This window comes from Acinonyx jubatus, chromosome B3 (genome assembly GCF_027475565.1).
Source record: "Acinonyx jubatus isolate Ajub_Pintada_27869175 chromosome B3, VMU_Ajub_asm_v1.0, whole genome shotgun sequence".
NCBI classification, from domain to species: domain Eukaryota; kingdom Metazoa; phylum Chordata; class Mammalia; order Carnivora; family Felidae; genus Acinonyx; species Acinonyx jubatus.
In genome coordinates, this window is record NC_069386.1 from 47363215 (window position 1) to 47382520 (window position 19306).

Here is a 19306-nt window from a genome sequence, read left to right on the forward strand (position 1 = left end):
ACGATAAAGGAACTTCAGTGAACTTGAAAATTAATCATTAGAAATTATTCAATCTGAACAACGGAGAGAAAAATATTAAAAATATGATAAGAGATTCAAGAGCCTATAGGATAATATCAGTCATTCTAATATATGTGATATATGAGTTATTGAAGTCACAGAAGAAGAGATTTAGAATGGGACAGAATATATAAAGAAATAATGGCTAAAAATTCCCCAAATTTGATTAAAGAAGTAAATTTACAGCTTCAAGAAGCTCAGTGAACTCCACACAGTATAAATATAAAGAAAATAATGCTTAAACATCATAACCAAATTTCTGAAAACAAAAGAGAAAGAAAAAATTTTAACATAGTCAAAGAAAATTAATGCAGTGGACATCACCAAGATAGAGACACAGGTTATTCCTGACTTCATCCCCAACTCACAAAACGAGCAACTCAAGACAACACTGAGAGAATCCTAGAACACAGAGTGAAGCTGAAGCACCCCACTGTACCTCAGAGACCAAGACAGATTGCATTAGAAGGGTAAGAGAAGTGCCTACACACTGACCATATGTCCCTCCACCAGACCAGTGCAGCACCCTACAGAAAGGTCTCCCCTGAGCCTCTGGTTCCTCCAGTGAGAAAAGAGAACCCAGGGAAGACAAACAGTGCTCCCAACATTCTGAATCACTTTGCAGGAGTCCCTACTCTGACCTCACTCCACAGGGATTACAAGAGAATTTGTGGGGTGTAGCCAAAGGGAATCTGACTGTGACAGAGAAGAAAGGAGGGTTTGCAACAACCAGCACACATATCTTGCCAGATTGAGTTCATATTGGCAGTGACCAAGTAGTAACCCCAGCCAGTACCTATGTTAATCTGCAAAACCAACTCAGGGTTGTACTCTGATCAGGGAACTCAGTGGGGTGCAGCATTTTCTGATTGAATTCTCAGAGAAGTTATTTCTCTGGCTTTAGAGTCCACTTTGCTGATATGCTGAGTTAAAGACCCATACACTATACAGAGTATTTTCTAGCTCCATCTTACCAGAAGAGCTAGTGACAACTCATGGAAACTGTCTAGCCCAGTAGTACTTGAGCCAAGAATTAGGTATTAAAAGCTGATTCCTCCAGAAAAAAAGCCAGTACCAGGCATGGAAAGTTCACACGCTATGCACAGGCAGGAGCATTAATTCATAAACAAGGCTCAGGGTAGATAGTGGTCCCTCCCAACCAGAGAATATGTTTGGGAAATTGAGAGTAGCCAGGACCAGCTTCTACCACTTCCACCCAGACAAAGGGGCTGAGACCTAGTTTCACTCACTGTGGAGAGTGTCTTCCAGCCCCATTCAACCAGAAGGGCTGCCAAAAACACCTGGAAGCTGTACATCACAGTGGCACTCAAGCCAAAGAAGGAAAGGCAGAGTTGATGGTTTGCAGAACAAAGTCAGTGGCCATGTAGAGCTAGTGAACATAGGGTATAAATCAACTTAACTTTAGACAACAAGGAGATTTACCAGTTTTAGAGCTGCTTCTCCTGGTTTGAACAGTCAGGGAATCTAATTTGTAGCTCTTCCCATCACTGAATACACCCTTCAGACTTTCAGATCAGGGAACCTAACCAAAATGCATAAGAAGCTACATAGTCCATTTAATAGTCCTTCATACAGTGGCACTTGAACAGAGAGCATAGCTCACAGTTTCCCCTATCTGCAGAGCAAAATCAGTGGCCTCACCGGACCAGGGAATAAAGCACACACTTTGGCCTGATGTAGGCCCCAAACAATGAGCTGTATAGGCCCTGGGCCCTGGTCTGCCACCCTGCCATGGTAGGGAAGCTAACTTATATCCCCACCTATTACCGAACATATTACTCATCTGCAGCCATCTACCAAGCCTGACCAAATTATTCAGACAATTACAGAACCCATACTACAGACTCACTTGGGCAAGAAACCAAGACAGTAGTTTTATCCAACAGTTCTCACCAATGGCACGGCCCCCCATCCCTGTCTTCAGAGCTCAGTTGCCTCACCCAAAATTAGACCATAAAAATTAGACCATAATATTAGACAACCTACCCAAACACATTATCATCAGACATACTCAGAAACCCAAACTAAGCTGACTGGTGAAGAACTATTTCTGTTAAAGCAAACCTGTAAAGTCTGGAAGAGGAGCCTCATTATTTAAATGTACAGATGCCAAAATAAGGAATCAAGAATCACGAAAAAACAGGTAAATATGAATACACCAAAGGAAACTAATAAAGCTCTAATAACTGACCAAAGAAATGAAAATATACTATCAGACAAATAATTTAGAATAATCTTCTAAAGGACATTTAGTGAAATACAAGAAAACACAGACAACTAAAAAGTTAAAAAAAAACAATGCATGAACAAAATAAGCAGTTTGACAAAGAAATAGCATCTATCAAACATAACAACAACACAAATAGAAATTCTAGACTGGGCCATGCAAAAAATGTAGACTGGACCATGCAAAAAAAGAATCAGCAACATAGAAGATAGGACATTGGAAACTACCCAGAGCAAATAGAAAGAAATACAGAGAGAAAGAATGAAAGAAAGAAAAAAAGGAAGAAATCAAGGAAAAAAAGAAAAAATGAAGAAAGCTTATAGGAATTTATAAGACATAATGAAAAGGAACAATATTCACATTATGGGAATTCCAGAAAGCAAAGAGAAAAGGAAAGGGACAGAAGGTATATTTAAAGCAATAATGGCTGAAAACTTACCAAATCTAGGGAAATGGACATCCAGATCCATGAAACCCAAGTAGGTTGAACTCAAATAGGACTGCAAAGACACTTTAAAATTAGTATATCAAGGGCGCCTGGGTGGCGCAGTCGGTTAAGCGTCCGACTTCAGCCAGGTCACGATCTCGCGGTCCGTGAGTTCGAGCCCCGCATCAGGCTCTGGGCTGATGGCTCAGAGCCTGGAGCCTGTTTCCGATTCTGTGTCTCCCTCTCTCTCTGCCCCTCCCCCGTTCATGCTCTGTCTCTCTCTGTCCCAAAAAAAATAAATAAACGTTGAAAAAAATTAAAAAAAAAATAAAATTAGTATATCAAAAGTCAAAGACAAAGAAAGAATTTTAAGAGCATCAAGAGAAGAAAGAGAAGCTACATGCAAGAGAACCCCTATAAGATTACTGGCACATTTCTCAATAGAAACTTTCCAGGCCAGGAGAGAATCAGATGACATGTTTAAAATATTAAAAGAAAATAACTGTCAACCAAGAATTTTATACCCAGATAAGTTTTCCTTCAGAAACACAGGAGGGATTACACTTTTCTAAACAAAGAAAAGTTGGGGGAGTACATTACCACCAGACCTGCCTTACAAGAAATACTAAAGGGAGTTCTTTGAGTGGAAGTAAAAGAATGCTAATTAACATTATAAAAACACAATAAGGTAGCAAAACTCTCACTGGTAATGATAAATATATAGTCATAATTAGATTCTGCAATGGTGGTGCATAATTTACTTACAACTCTAGCTTAAAATTTTTCTAAATTAATGTAGTAAAAACACCCAAAAATACAATAATCTATTGTTACACAGTACAAAAAACATGCAAATCCTAACACCAATAACTTAAAATGTGAGGGGGAGAAGTAAAAGTGTAAAGTTTACAAATACTATTGAAGTGAGGTTTTTATTAGTTGAAAATAGGGTGTTAGAAGTTTAAGACACTTTATGGAAGCCTTATAGTAACTACAATGAAAATCCTATAGTAATTATATAAAAGAACATGAAAAAGAAGTCAAAGCATACCCATACCAAATGACATCAAAACACATAAAAAAGCAGGAAAAGAAAAAAGGACCAATGAATATATCAAATAATCAGAAAACAATTAACTAAATGCCATTAGTAAATAGTTACCTGTCAACAATTACTTTAAACATAAACAGATTGAATGCTCCAGTGAAAAGACACAGAACAGCTGAATGGATTAAAAAACCAAGATTTGGAATGCCTGGGTGGCTCAGTCAGTTGAGCGTCCAACTCTTGATTTTGGTTCAGGTCATGATCCCAGGATCGTGGGATCAAGCCCTGCATATGAGACATTACCCAGAAAATGCCAGGATGGCTAAAATCAACAACACCAAGAAACAACAGGTGTTGGAGAGGATGTGGAGAAAGGGAACCCTCTTGCACTGTTGGTGGGAATGCAAACTGGAGCAGCCTCTCTGGAAAACAGTATATATTTCCCCAAAAAGATAAAAAAAATAGAACTATCTTATGATCCAGCAATTGCATTACCAGGTATTTACCCAAAGAATGCAAAAATACAAATTCAAAGGGATACATGCATCCTGATGTTTATAGCAGCATTATCTATAATAGCCAAATTATGGAAATAGTCCAGTGTCCATCGACTGATGAATGGATAAAGAAGATGTGGTTTATATACACAATGGAATATGAATGAAATCTTGTCATTTGCAATGATGTGCATGGAGCTAGATAGTATTATACTAAGCATAAGTCAGTCAGAGAAAGACAAATACTGTATATATGATTTCACTCATATGTGGAATTTAAGAAACAAAACAAGTGAGCAAGCGTAGGGGGGAGAGAGAGGCAAACCAAAAAACAGACTCCAAACTATAGAGAACAAACTGATGGGTGCTAGAAGGGAGGTAGGTAGGGGACATGGGTTAATAGGTGATGGGGATTAAGGAATGCACTGTGATAAGCACTGGGTGTTTTATGAAAGTGTTGATTCACTATATTGTACACCTGAAAGTAATATTACACTGGAATATAAATAAAAACTTTTAAAAAAAGCAAGAAGATGCTACTTGAAAATGAAAAAAAATTACCATACGATACAACAATTACCCTTCTGGGAATATATCCCAAAGTAATGAAAACACTAACTCAAAAAGAAATCTGCAGCCCTTTGTTCACTGCAACATTATTTATAATAGCCAAGCCATGGAAGCTATCTATGAGACCCACTGATACATGAATGGATAAAGAAATTGTAGCATAGGGCGCCTCAGTGGTTCAGTCAGTTATGTCCAATCCTTGATTTCATCACAGGATATCATCTCCAAGTTTGTTAGATCCAGCCCTGCAACAAGCTCTGCACTCACAGCACAGAGTCTGCCTGGGATTCTCTCTCTCCCCCTCTGTCTGCCCCTCCCCTGCTCTTTGTCTCATGCACCCATGCATGTGTTCTCGTTCTCTCTCTCTCTCTCTCTCTCTCTCTCAAAATAAATAAATGAACACTAAAAAAGAAATTGTAGTATATAAAAATACAATTGAAAGTATTTAAAAACACAGAAATCCTACCATTTGTAACAATGTGTTTGAACCTTGAAGGCATTATGCTAAGTGAAGTAAGTCAGACAGAAAAAGGCAAATACTCACTTAAATGTGGAATCTAAAAGAAAAATAAAAGCCAAATTCATAGTTAAAGAGATCAAACTTGTGGTTACTGGAGGCAGAAGGTGGAGGAAAGGGGAACTGAAGAACGGTGGTCAAAGGCAAAAATTCCATTTACAAGATAAATAAGTATTAGGATATAACGTACAACATGATTACTATAGCTAACAGTGCTATATGATACATAGAAAAGTTAAGAGAGTTAATCCTAACAGTCCTCATCACAAGGAGAAAATTGTTTTTTCATTTATTCTTTTCTTCTTTCTTTTCCCTATATCTACATAAGAAGATGGATGTTAGCTGTAGCTGTTGTGGTAACCATTTGACAATATATGTAAATCAATACATCATGCTATATGCATTTAACTTATACAGTGATGTATGCCAATTATTTCTGGAAAAAATAATAAAAGCATTGCATTAAAGTAATTGATACAAGAAAGTCAATGATTCAAATTTTACTGCCTTTTCTTCAGAAATAATGGAGAAGAACAGGCAATGGAACAACAACTTTATTTGTTTGTTTGTTTTCTTCATTGAATGTTCTCTCTTTTTCCACTGGCATTTTTATTTTTATTAATTTATTTTATTTTTAAAAATTTAATTCCAGTATAGTTAACATACAGTTTCAGGTATATAATATAGTGACTCAACGATTCTATGCGTTACTCAATGCTGAACGTAAGTGTACTCTTAATCCTCTTCATCTATTTCACCCATCCCTCACCCATCTCCTTCCTCCTTTCTAGTAACCATCAGTATGTTCTCCATAGTTAAGAGTATGGGATTTTGGTTTTCTGGTTTTTGTATTCTGGGGTTTGCCTCTTTTTTTCTTTAGTTTGTTTCTTAAATTCCACATATGAGTGAAATCATAGGATATTTGGTTTTCTCTGGCTGACTTATTTCACTTAGCATTATACTCTCTAGATCCACCCAAGTTGTTGCAAATAGCAATATTTCTTTCTTTTTTATGGCTGAATAACATTCCATTGTGATATATACCACTTCTTCATCCATTCATCTATTGATGGACACTTGAACTGCTTCCATATTTGGTTATTTTAAATAATGCTACAATAAACAGAGAGATGCCTATATATTTTTGAATTAGTGTTTTTGTTCTCTTTAGGCAAAAACTGAGTAGTGGAGTTATGGGATCATATGGTAGATCTATTTTTAATTTTTTGAGAATCTTCCATACCCTTTTCCATAGTGGCTGTAACAGTTTGCATTCCCACCAGCAGTGCAAGAGGGTTCCCCTTTCTCCACATCCTCTCCAATACCTGTTGTTTTTTATGTTGTTGATTTTAGCCATTCTGACAGGTGTGCAGTGATATCTCATTGTAGTTTTGTTTTGTATTTCCCTGATGATGAGTGATGTTGAGCATCTTTGCATATGTCTTTTGGCCATCTGTATGTCTTTGGAAAAATGTCTTGTTCATGTCTTCTACCCATTTTTAAATTGGACGATTTATTTTTTGCGTGTTGAGTTTTGTAAGTTCTTTATTTTGGACCTTAACCCTTTATCAGATATTTCTTTTTTTTAAATTTTTTTAATGTTTATTTATTTTTGAAAGAGAGAGAGAGACAGAGCACAAGTGAGGGAGGGCAGAGACACAGAATCAGAGGCAGGCTCCAGGCTCCGAGCTGTCAGCATAGAGCCCGATGCGGAGCTCAAACTCTCAACAACAACCGCGAGATCATAACCTGAGTCAGTGAGACACTTAACCAACTGAGCCACCCAGGCACCCCCCTTTATCAGATATTTCATTTGCCAGTATTTTCTCCCATTCAGTAAGTTCTCTTTTAGTTTTGTTGATTGTTTGTTGTGCAAAAGCTTTTTTTTTTAAATGAAGTTCCAATAGTTTATTTTTGCTATTGTTTCCCTTACCTTAGGAGACATATCTAGAAATATTTTGCTATGGGTGATGTAAAAGAAATTATTGTCTGTGCTCTTTTCTAGGATTTTCATGGTTTCAGGTCTCACATTTAGGGCATTAATCCATTCTGAGTTAATTTTTGTGTATTGTGTGAGAAAGTGGTTCAGTTTCATTCTGTCCAGTTTTCCCAGCACCATTTGTTGAAGAGACTGTCTTTTTCCCATTCCATTCCTTGCTTCCTTTGTTGAAGATTAATTGACCATGTAATTGTAGTTGTTTTCTGGGCTCTCTATTCTGTTCCATTGATCTGTATGTCTATGTTTACACCAGTACTGTACTGTTTTGATTACTACAGCTTTGTAGTATATCTTGAAATCTGGGATTTGATACCTCCAGTTCTGTTCTTTTTCAAGATTGCTTCGGCTGTTTATGGTCTTTTGTGGTCCCACATAAATGTTAGGATTGTTTGTTTTAGTTCCGGAAAAATGCTGTTGCTATAATGATGGAGATTACACTAAATCTGTTGATTGCTTTGAGTAGTATGGACGTTTTAGCAACCTATTGTGCTTCCAACGGATGAGCATGGAATATTTTCCATTTGCTCATGTCATCTTCAACTTCTTTCATCTATGTTTTATAGTTTTCAGAGTACAGTTCTTTCACCTCTTTGGTTTAGTTTACTCCTAGGTACCTTATTATCTTTGGCACAAATATAAATGGGACTGTTTTCTTATTTTCTCTTCCTGCTACCTCATTATTATTGTGTAGAAATGAAACAAATTTCTGTATATTCATATTGTATCCTGCAACATTACTGAATTCATTTATCAGTTCCAGTAGTGTTTTGGTGGAGTTTTAGGGTTTTCTATATATAGTATCGTGTCATCTGCAAATACTGAAAGTTTTACTTCTTCCTTATCAATTTGGATGCCTTTTATTTCTTTTTTTGTTTTCTGATAGCTGAGGCTAGGACTTCTAGTACTAATGTTGAATAAAAGTGATGAGAGTGGACATCCTTGTCTTGTTCCTGACCTTAGGGGAAAAGCTCTCAGTTTTTTTTTTTTTTTTTTTACCACTGAGTGTGATGTTTGTTGTGTGTTTTTCATTTAAGGCCTATATTATGTTGAGGCATGTTCCCTCTAAACCTGTTTTTTTGAGAGTCTTTAACATGAATGGATGTTGTAGTTGTCAAATGATATTTATGCATTTATTGAAAGGATGATATGGTTTTTATCCTTTCTCTTATTGATGTGATATATCACATTGATTGAATTGCAAATATTGAACCACACTTGTATTCCCAGAATAAATGAATGATTTTTTATAATATTTTAAAATATTTGTTTATTTTTGAGAGAGCGAGAGTGAACGGGGCAAGGGCAGAGAGAGGGGGACAGAGGATCTGAAGCGGGCTCTCTGCTGACAACAAAGGGCCTGATGAGAGGCTTGAACTCATGAACCATAAGACAATGACCTGAGCTGAAGTCGGACACTTAACTGATTGAGCCACCCAGGTGCCCTAACGAATGATTTTTTAAAAATGTATTGTTGGATTTAGTTTCTTAGCGTTTTGTTGAAAAATGTTCTATGTATGTTCATCAGAGATACTGGCCTATAATTCTCTGTTTTGTAATGTCTTTATCTGGTTTTGGCATCAGATTAATGCTAGCCTCATAGAATGAAATTGGATGTTTTCCTTCCTTTTCTATTTTTTGGAATAGGTTGGAAAGAATGGGTATTAACTCTTCTTTAAATGTTTGGTAGAATTCACATGTGAGGCCCTCTGGTCCTGGAGTTTTGTTTGTTGCAAGTTTATTTTCTTATTGCTACTGATTAAATTTCATTGCTGGAAATCAGTCTGTTCAAATTTTTTGTTTCTTCCTGATTCAGTTTTGGGAGGTTATAGGTTTCTAGAGATTTATACATTTCTTCTATGTTGTCCAGTTTGTTGGCATATAATTTTTCATAACAGTCTCTTTAAAAAAATTATTTATTTTTGAGAGAAAGAAAAGGTGCAAGTAGGAAGGGGTAGAGAGAGAAGGTGGGGAGAGAGAATCCCAATCAGGCTCCACATGGAGCTCAATGCAGGGTTCAATCCCATGAACGATGAGATCATGATCTGAGCCAAAATCAAGAGCCAGACACTTAACTGACTGAGCCACCCAGGAGCCCCCATAATAGTCTGTAATAATCCTTTGTATTTCAGTAGTGTCAGTTGTTATTTTGCCTTTCTTTTCTGATTTTGTTTATTTGAGTAATCTCTCTCTCTCTCTTTTTTGAAGATTCTGGCTAAAGGTTTATGATTTGTTGATTTGTTTCAAAAAACCACTTCCTAGTTTTATTGAACTGCTCACTGTTTTTTTCGTATCTGTTTTGTTATTTCTGCTCTAATCCTTATTATTTCCTTCTTACAACTGATTTTGGGTTTTGTTTGTTCTGTTTTTTCTACCTCCCTTAGGTATAAAATTAGCTTGTTCATTGGAGATTTTTCTTGCTTCTTGCTATAAACTTCATTTTTTGAACTACTTTTGCTGCATCCAAAGATTTTGGACCATTGTATTTTCATTTTCATTGTTCTCTGTATATTTTTTAAATTTCCTCTTTGATTTTTTGGTTGATCCATTCATCGTTTAGTAGCATGTTATTTAACCTCCACGTATTTGTGTTCTTTCCAAATTTTTTCTTGTGGTTGATTTCTATTTTCTTAACACTATATTTGGAAAAGATGCATGCATGACTTCAATCTTTTTTAATTTATTGAGACTTGACTGTAGACTAACGTGTTCCACGTGCTCTTGAAAAAAACATGTAATCTAGTGATTTAGGATGGAATGTTCTGAATATATCTGTTAGATCCATGTAGCAGTCCAGTGTGTCATTCAAAGCCACTATTTCCTTGTCAATTTTCTGTTTGGATGACCTATCCACTGATGTAAGTGGGGTGGTAAAGTCCCCTACTATTATTGTATTACAATCAATTATTTCCTTTATGTTTATTAAAAGCTGCTTTTTGTATAAAGAGGCTTCTCTGTTAGGTGCATAAGTATTTACAATTGCTATATCTTCTTATTGGATTATTCCCTTTATGGTTATATACTGCCCTCCTTTGTCTCTTGTTGTAGTCTTTGTTTTAAAGTCTCTTTTGGGGGCGCCTAGGTGGCGCAGTCGGTTAAGCGTCCGACTTCAGCCAGGTCACGATCTCGCGGTCCAGGAGTTCGAGCCCCGCGTCAGGCTCTGGGCTGATGGCTCAGAGCCTGGAGCCTGTTTCCGATTCTGTGTCTCCCTCTCTCTCTGCCCCTCCCCCGTTCATGCTCTGTCTCTCTCTGTCCCAAAAATAAATAAACGTTGAAAAAAAAATTAAAAAAAAAAAGTCTCTTTTGTTCAATATAAGTGTTCCTACCCTGGCTTTCTTTTCACTTCCATTTGCATGATAAATACTTTTCCATTCCTTCACTTTCAATCTGCCATAGTCTTTCATTCTGAAATGAGTTTCTAGGCAGCATAGATGGAACTGCTTTCTTATCCATTCTGTCACCCTATGTCTTTGGATTGGAGTGTTTACTCCATTTACATTAAAAGTAATTATTGATCATTAATTATTGCCATTTTGTTACTTGTTTTGTCATGTTTGCTTTTGTAGTTATTCTCTGTTCCTTTCTTTTCTTGCTCTCTTCTCTCACGGTTTGCTTGCTTTCTTTAATGATATACTTGGACTCCTTTCTCTTTATTTTTTTGCATATATATCACTGGTTTTTATTTGTTTTACCATTATGTTTGTACATAACATCTTCTGCATATAACAGTCTATATTTAGTTGGTGGTTGCTTAAGTTTGAACTCTTACTTTACTCTTCTTCCCTCCATGTTTAGGTATATGGTGTCAGACTTTACATCCTTTTATGTTGTGAATCCCTTGGTGGATTTTTTTAAGTATAATTACTTTTTCTGCTTTTGTGCTTCCTACTTTTCTCTTTTAATTTTTTAAATTAATTTTGAGAGAGATAGAGAATGAGTAGGGGAGGGGCAAGGACAGAGAGAGAGAGAGAACGAGAGAGAGAGAGAGAGAGAGAGAGAGAGAGAGAGAATCCCAAGAAGGCTCCATGCTGTCCGTGCAGAGCCTGACAGGGGCTCGATCCCACCAACCATGAGATCATGACCTGAACCAAAATCAAAAGCTGGATGCTCAACCAACTGAGCCACCCAGGTGCCCGTCTTTCTACTCTTCTTACTCCTCCTTATGGTCTTATCTTGCAACTCAAATAATCCCTTTGAACATTTCTTGTAGGCCTGGTTTAGTGGTCATGAATTCCTTTAACCTTAGCTTTTGTTTTTCTGGGAAATTCTATCTCTCCTTCTGTTCTGAATGAACAGCTTTGCTGGATAGAGTGTCCTTGGCTGTAGATTTTTTCCTTTCACCACTTTGAACATATCATGCCACTCCCTTCTGGCCTGCAAATTTTCTGCTGAAAAATCAGGTGATAGCCTTATAGGGTTTCCCTAAGTAACTGTTTTCTCTTGTTGATCTTCAAATTCTCTCTTTATCATTACTTTTAGCCATTTTAATTACTAGAGTTTCTGGGCTGATTTTGTTGGGGGCTCTGTGGACCTCCTGGATCTTGGTTTCTATTTCTGTCCCCAGATTTGGGGAGTTTTCAACTGTCATTTCTTCAAATACATTTTATTTCACCCTTTCTCTCCCCTCTCCTTCTGGGATCACTATAATGTGGATGTTATTATGCTTGATGGTGTCACTGAGTTCACTATTTCCATTTTTTACTATTTTTCTTCTCTCTCCTGCTCAGCATGATTGTTTTCCATTACTGTGTCCTCCAGGTCACTGATCCATTCTTCTGTTTCCTTTAGTGTACTATTTATTCCCTCTAGTGTATTGTTAATTTCAGTCATTGAGTTTTTCATCTCTGATTGCTTCATTTTTATGTTTTTTTATCTCTTTGTTAAGGGTCCCACTGGTCTTCTCAAGTCCAGTGAGTATCTTTATGATCATTACTTTAAATTCTTTATCAGAGCTATTGTTTATCTCCATTTCATTTATCTCTCTTGCAGTAATTTTGGCCTGTTTTTTCACTTGGAATACATTCCTCTCTCCTCATTTTGTCTAACTCTCTGTGTCTGTTTCTATGTGTTAGGACAGTCAGCTATGTCTGTTGCTCTTGAAAGTAGTGGTATGTGGTAGTATGAAGTAGTAGTATGAAGAAGACGTTATATACTGCCTGCAGTGCAAGGTCCCCTGTTCATCAGACCCTGATGCTTCAGGTGTGTCTCCTATGTGTGTTGTGTGCACCTTTCTGTTGTCACTCAGCTGCTTTTGCCTTCAGTCCAGTCATCTGCAATGGCTCTCTTTGTCTATTGTGGACAGTGTTTGGTGTCTGTGTTGTTAGTAGGCCAGTCCAGGGCAGCTTTGGGCTTGAGGTGAGTCATGTCAAGCATTTACAAGAGACGCAATAGCTCTAAACTGCAGGGCTCTTTCCCTGTGTTGTCCCCTGGGAAGTTTTTGTTGGTGGGCATGGCCTGGAGGCAGACCAGATGTTGGCCCCCAGCTCACTGCTGCTGCTGCAGACCAGTGTATGTGGTTATCTTCTCCTCTCCCTGGGGCAGGAGTCACGTTAGAGTGTTGCTGGCCCCTGTTGTGGCTGCTTGCACAATGCCAGGCTTGTGGCAAGCAATGGGCTCAGACCAGGGAGAAGGCAGATCCACAGTAGCATGTTGGGGTGTGGCACACTGTTAGCAAGCTAGGTTGAGAGTGTTGTGCTATGCTGGTTCCTGTAAGTGTCCATCTATCTAGGCTGGGGATGAGAGAAGGAAATGGTGGACACCAGCTTTCCAGCTCTTGGAGAAGCATCCCAGAGGTCCCTGCCCCTTCAGCACATGCTCTGAGATTAGTAAACAAACTTTTCTCCTGTATACCTCCAGTGTTTTTCAAACTGCTACTTTTATACTTTATATCCTTGGGCTGTTTTTTTGTGCTGTCTCTTTAAGGGCAGACAGTTTCTTCTGGTCCCCAAGGCTCCCCCAGAGCACAGTCTGCTGATGTTTAAAGTTCTAGGTTTTAAGCCTTGTTGATTGTAAGAACTCACAAAATTATGCCCCTCTAGTTTTCAAGGGGGTCCTCTGTGTCTAGGGTGCTTAGTAGTATCAGGGTCTGGTCCTCTCCTGTCTGTGTCCACAGCATCCCTCCTTTCCATGAACAGTTCCGTGGGTCTGTTTATCTCCCCATCACATCTCAGCTCTTCCTATCCACTTCAGTATCACCTCTTCTCTACATTCAGCTGTGAAGGGCCTGTTCTGCCTGTCCTCTATCCATTTTCTGAGTTATTTACATAATGTGGGTGTCATCTAGTTGTATCCATGGGACAAGGTGCTCTTAGGATCTTCCTATTCTGCCATCTTCTCTGGAAGTCCCTGGAACAACAATTTTAAAGGGCTGAAAGGAAAAATCATTAAGTCAGAATTCTTTATCCAGCAAAAATATATGTCAATAATGAGGTGAAACAAAGACATTTTCACATAAAAGAAAACTAAGCAAACGTCACCAAGAGACATGTGCAATTTTATCATCAGGAGGCCTGAACTACAAAAAATGCTATAGAAGTTCTTCACACAGAAGTGAAATGACACCAGATGGATCTCCAATAAGGAATAAAGAGCATCAGAAGTGGTAAATATGAAGTGGTAAATAAATGTAAAATATTTTTTTCTATAAGAGCTTTTTATTTATTTTTATTTTTTTAACATTTATTCATATTTGAGAGACAGAAAGAGACAGAGTGTAAGCAGAGAAGGGGCAGAGAGAGAGGGAGACATACATACAAAGTGGGCTCCAGGCTCTGAGCTGTCAGGACAGAGCCTGATGCAGGGCTCGAACCCATGAACCGTGATATCATGACCTGAGCCAAAATCAGACACTTAACCAACTGAGCCACCCAGATGCCCCACTAACAACTTTTTAAAATAAGGTAAGGTGCATTTCAAGCAAAGGAAACAGCATAAATAGAGGCATGAAAATGGAAAACAACGTGATGTTTTAAGGAATTACAAGCAGTTTATTACTTGCAATCTTAAATTTTTCTTTTTTTATATTTATTTATTTATTTACTTATTTATTTTAAATATAAAATTTATTGTCAAATTGGTTTCCATACAACACCCAGTGCTCATCCCAACAGGTGCCCTCCTCAATACCCATCACCCACTCTCCCCTCCCTCCCACCCCCTATCAACCCTCAGTTTGTTCTCAGTTTTTAAGAGTCTCTTATGTTTTGGCTCCCTCCATCTATAACCTTTTTTTTTTTTCTTTCCCCTCTGCCATGGTCTTCTGTTCAGTTTTGCAGGATCCACATAAGAGTGAAAACATATGGTATCTGTCTTTCTCTGTATGACTTACTTCACTTAGCATAACACTCTCCAGTTCCATCCACGTTGCTACAAAAATGTTTATAGCAGCACTTTCAACAATAGCCAAATTATGGAAAGAGCCTAAATGTCCATCAACTGATGAATGGATAAATAAATTGTGGTTTATATACACAATGGAATACTACGTGGCATTTTTTTTTGAGAGAGAGAGAGAAAGACAGCACAAGCAAGGGAGGGGCAAAGAGAGAGGGAGACACAGAATCTGAAACATCCTCCAGGCTCCAAGCTGTCAGCACAGAGCCCAACATGGGACTTGAACTCACAAACCCTGAGATAATGACCTAAGCTAAAGTCAGATGCTTAACCGACTGAGCCACCCAGGCACCCCTTACTACTTGCAATCTTAAGTATGATAGGAAGATTGGAGGGCATGACTATCATACTAAGGATCCTTTTCCTAATTTTTTGTGGCAAGGTTTTCAAGCCAGAAAATGACATAGTAGGATCTGTGTTTATGTAGATCACTCAGACTACAAAGGGAAGAACAAATTTAAAGGGACAAAACAAGGCAGAAAAAACTCCAGCCATTTTAGTGATCTAAGAGACATATTGAAGAAAGTGCATTAAGAGAACCTGCCCTACAGAAGTAACTGTATAGAGGTTTAATGAACATAGCTCAAAAATATTTCAGAAGTAAAATCTTGTATGAATTGGAGATTGTGAATAAAGTAGAAAAATTTTACTTGAAGCATTAAAAAAGTTTGAGGGGGTTTTCCCTTAATATATACAAATTTACTACCTGGTTTTCTGGTTACAATGTACTGGACACTAATCCATGTTTCCTGTCTCATCTGTCTCATTCATAGCACTTAAGGCTCAAACCTCTTATTTGTTATCTTTAGGTTTTATTTTAATTCCAGTATAGTTAACATACAGTGTTATATTAGTTTCAGGGGTACAGTATAGTGATTCAACAATTCCATATATTACTCAGTGTTCATCAAGATAAGTATCCTCTTAATCCCAAGATAAGTATACTCTTAATCCCCTTCACCTATTTCTCCCAACCTGCCCCCACCTCCTCTCTGGTAATGTAAATCAAAACCACAATGAGATATCAAATCTCCTATTTAATACCAGTTGAATTAAATCCCTCATCCCCTTGGCAACAGCTATTTTGATGAGGTTACCTGGTAGAAAGAGGGAATGAATAGTCAATGAATAGACCTACCAAAATCCAATAATGTAGCCACACCAAAAGATGAAGTGAGTCAATCAGATTTTCTCTGTCAGAGAAAGAGAACAAAGAAAGCCCAAAAGCCTGGGTCATTTAACAGGGGAAACCATCGCTAAAACTTCATGTCAAAGAGAGAAAGGCAAGCTCAAGAAATATGGAAAGAAGCACACACATACATCCTCCATGAGAAAGTGACACTAGTTCCAGAAAGAGACAAAAAGAATAAGCTGACATGCTAGAGATACCTTGGCTTCTGTGCCTGGCATAAAATAGGGATTCAAAAAACATTTTTGTTATTATTGTTGGCTGGAAGAATAAATAAATGAATAAATTAACAAATGAATGTCGCTGATTTTCCAGTGCCAGTTTCTGTAGTTTCTTGCAGCCTTATTTTCTAGTTCCTCAGAAATCTCTATCCCTAGCTTCCCTATTTTCCCATTTCTATTCCTTTATTATACTCAATTCCACTGTGTCACATTTTATAGAGTCCTGTGACCATCTGCTTTCTTTTCAGACTAAAAAGTTTAGCAGAAATGACCACCAATTTCGTTGCAATTTTTTTCGACATCTCTAGTCTCCAGTCAGAAATTCTCAGTATGTACCCTTATCAGTGATGGACACATTCTTGGACGCTGGAAATCAAACAGCCTGTATACATACTCATGCCATTATACCTTAAGGACTATGTAGGTCTGATTACTTAAATTTTGTAGGCTACACCGCTTCTGGAATCACTCTTTTCCCGCTGAAAAACATCTGTGTTTGTAGATATCAAGTCTTTGAAGTCTTCTTTTGGTAGCCCTCTGGGCTGCTACTTTCTTCATTCCTTTCCTAGACCAGGTGTTCTGTTTGGATCACAGCCCAGGTGGAGTAAGAAATGATGACAGTACCTGATCATCCTTGCAGAAAGCATTCCTGAACGCCAGATATGAAATTTTGCCGCACTTATTTTAGAATAACACAGCAGAGTGTCTGAATCAGCAGCAGGGACCGCTAGCAGAGACCTCAAACCACAATAGAAAAAGTATTCCCCTTTTGCACTACTGAGGTTGAATGGAGGAATAAAAAAAAAAGGTTTTCTTTAAAAAACTTTTAAAAACAAGGGAGATGTTTTCTCATTTCTGCTGCTTAGAATTGCATAATGCTACACATTCTGCATGGGGGAGGAAATTATATAGATGAAGAAGAGAACAGAGGTGATTAGTCTGTCACTGGAAAAAAATATTAAAGGATGGAAGAACATAAAATGAATTTGTCAGTTCCTTAAATAACTGATGAAATAATTACAAGCTAATTGTCTCTGAATTATCTAGCTCTGACATAAGGTCAAGTCCTTTGTTTCTGAATTTTTCTTCCTTCCTTTCAATTTTATCCAAAGGACAGCATCTGAATTCATATCCCTCTTCAATAAGCATCATCTCCCTTACCACATGCCTAGCTATGTTGAACATACCCTAAACAAACTACATAATTATCGTTTGCTTAAGAGCATGAGAATGGAAGTAAATATAGTCACCAAGTATTCATCTAAGGAAATTCTACTAAATTCTAGGTTTTCTAATCTGTTAACATATCATTTTTTCATAGTATTAATTTATAATCCTTTGTATTTCTTTGGTGTCAGTTGTTACTTCTTTTTTGCTTATGATTTTATTTGAGTCCTTTCTCTTTTCTTGGTAAGTCTGGCTAAGGGTTTATCAATTTTGTTTATCTTTCCAAAGAACCAGCTCTTGGTTTCATTGCTTTTTTCTATTTTTTAAAAATTCTCTATGTCATATATTTCTGCTCTGATCTTTATTATTTCCTTCCTCCTACTCACCTTGGTATTTGTTAGTTCTTTTTCTAGTCTCTTTATATTTAAGGTTAGATTGCTTATTTGAGCTTTTTTGCAGGGGGTAGGTCTATATCACTATATATTTCCTCTTAGAACTTCTTCCACTGTGTCCCAAAGATTTGGGACCATTGTGTTTTCATTTTCATTTGTCTTCACACATTTTTAAATTTCTTCTTTCACTTTTTCATGGATCCATTGATTGTTTAGTAACATGTTATTTAGCCTCCACGTGTTTGGGTTTTTTCCCATTTTTTTCTTGTGATTGATTTCTAGTTTCATACTCTCACTTCTTTGTGGTCAGAAAAGATGTATGGTATGATTTTAGTTTTCTTAAATTTATTGATAATTGTTTGGTGGTCTAACATGTGATCTATTCTGGAGAATGTTCTATATGCACTTGAAAAGAATGTGTATTTTCTTATTTATGGATGGAATAAATACATTCCTAGAAACATACAATCTTCCAAAATTGAATAAGAAATAAATAGAAAATCTGAAAAGACCATTTAAGAGTAACTATATTGAATTGGCAATCCATGATCATGGATTGGAAGAGTTAACATTAAGTGTCCATACTGCCCAAAGCAATCTACAGGTTCAGTGAAATCGCTATCAAAATGATAACAGCATTTTTAACAGAACTAGAACAAATAATCCTAAAACTTTTACAGAACCACAAAAGATCTCGAATAGCCAAAGCAATCTTGAGAAAGAAAAGCAAATCTGGAGGTATCTCAATTCCAGATTTCAAGCTCTACTACAACGCTGTAGTAATCAAAACTGTATGATGATGGCACAAAAATAGACACATAGATCAATGGAAAAGAACAGAGAGCCCAGAAATAAACCAATGATTATGTGGTCAATAAATCTACAACAAAGAAGGCAAAAATATACAAGGGGGGAAAAACAGTCTCTTCAATAAATGGTGCTGGGAAAACTGGACAGTTCCATACAAAAGAATAAAACTGGACCCTTTCTCACACCATACACAAAAATAAACTCAAAATGGATTAAAAGCCTAAATGTATGACCCGAAACTATAAAAATCCTACTAAGAGAACATAGGCAGTAATTAATTTCTTTGACTTCAACTGTTGCAACATTTATCTAGATATTTATCTAGATAGGCAAAGGAAAAAAAGCAAAAATAAACTATTGGGATTGCACCAAAATAAAAAGGGTTTGCATAAAGAAGGAAATCATCAACAAAATGAAAATGCAACCTATTGACTGGTGGAAGATATTTGTAAATGATACATCCAATATGGGATTAATATCCAAAATATATAAAGAAGTTCTACAACCCAGCATCAATAAACCAAACAGTTCAATTAAAAAATGGGCAGAGGATCTGAATGTACATTTTCCCCAAAGGAGACCAACAGAAGGCCAACAGTCACATGAAAAAAGAGGCTCAACATCACTAATCATAAAGGAGATGCAAATCAAAGCCATGATGAGATACCACCTCACAACTGTCAGAATGGCTAAAATTAAAAACACAAGAAATAAGTTTTCGTGAGGATGTGGAGAAAAAAGGTACCCTTGTTCACTGTTGGTGGGAATGCAA

The 19306-nt window shown here is 37.1% G+C and overlaps 1 protein-coding gene across 1 annotated transcript in view; it reads right to left on the minus strand.

Annotated features, from left to right (window-relative positions):
• TEX9 (testis expressed 9) overlaps positions 1 to 19306 on the minus strand; it is a 205103-nt gene that overhangs the window by 83678 nt on the left and 102119 nt on the right. The window lies entirely within an intron of this gene.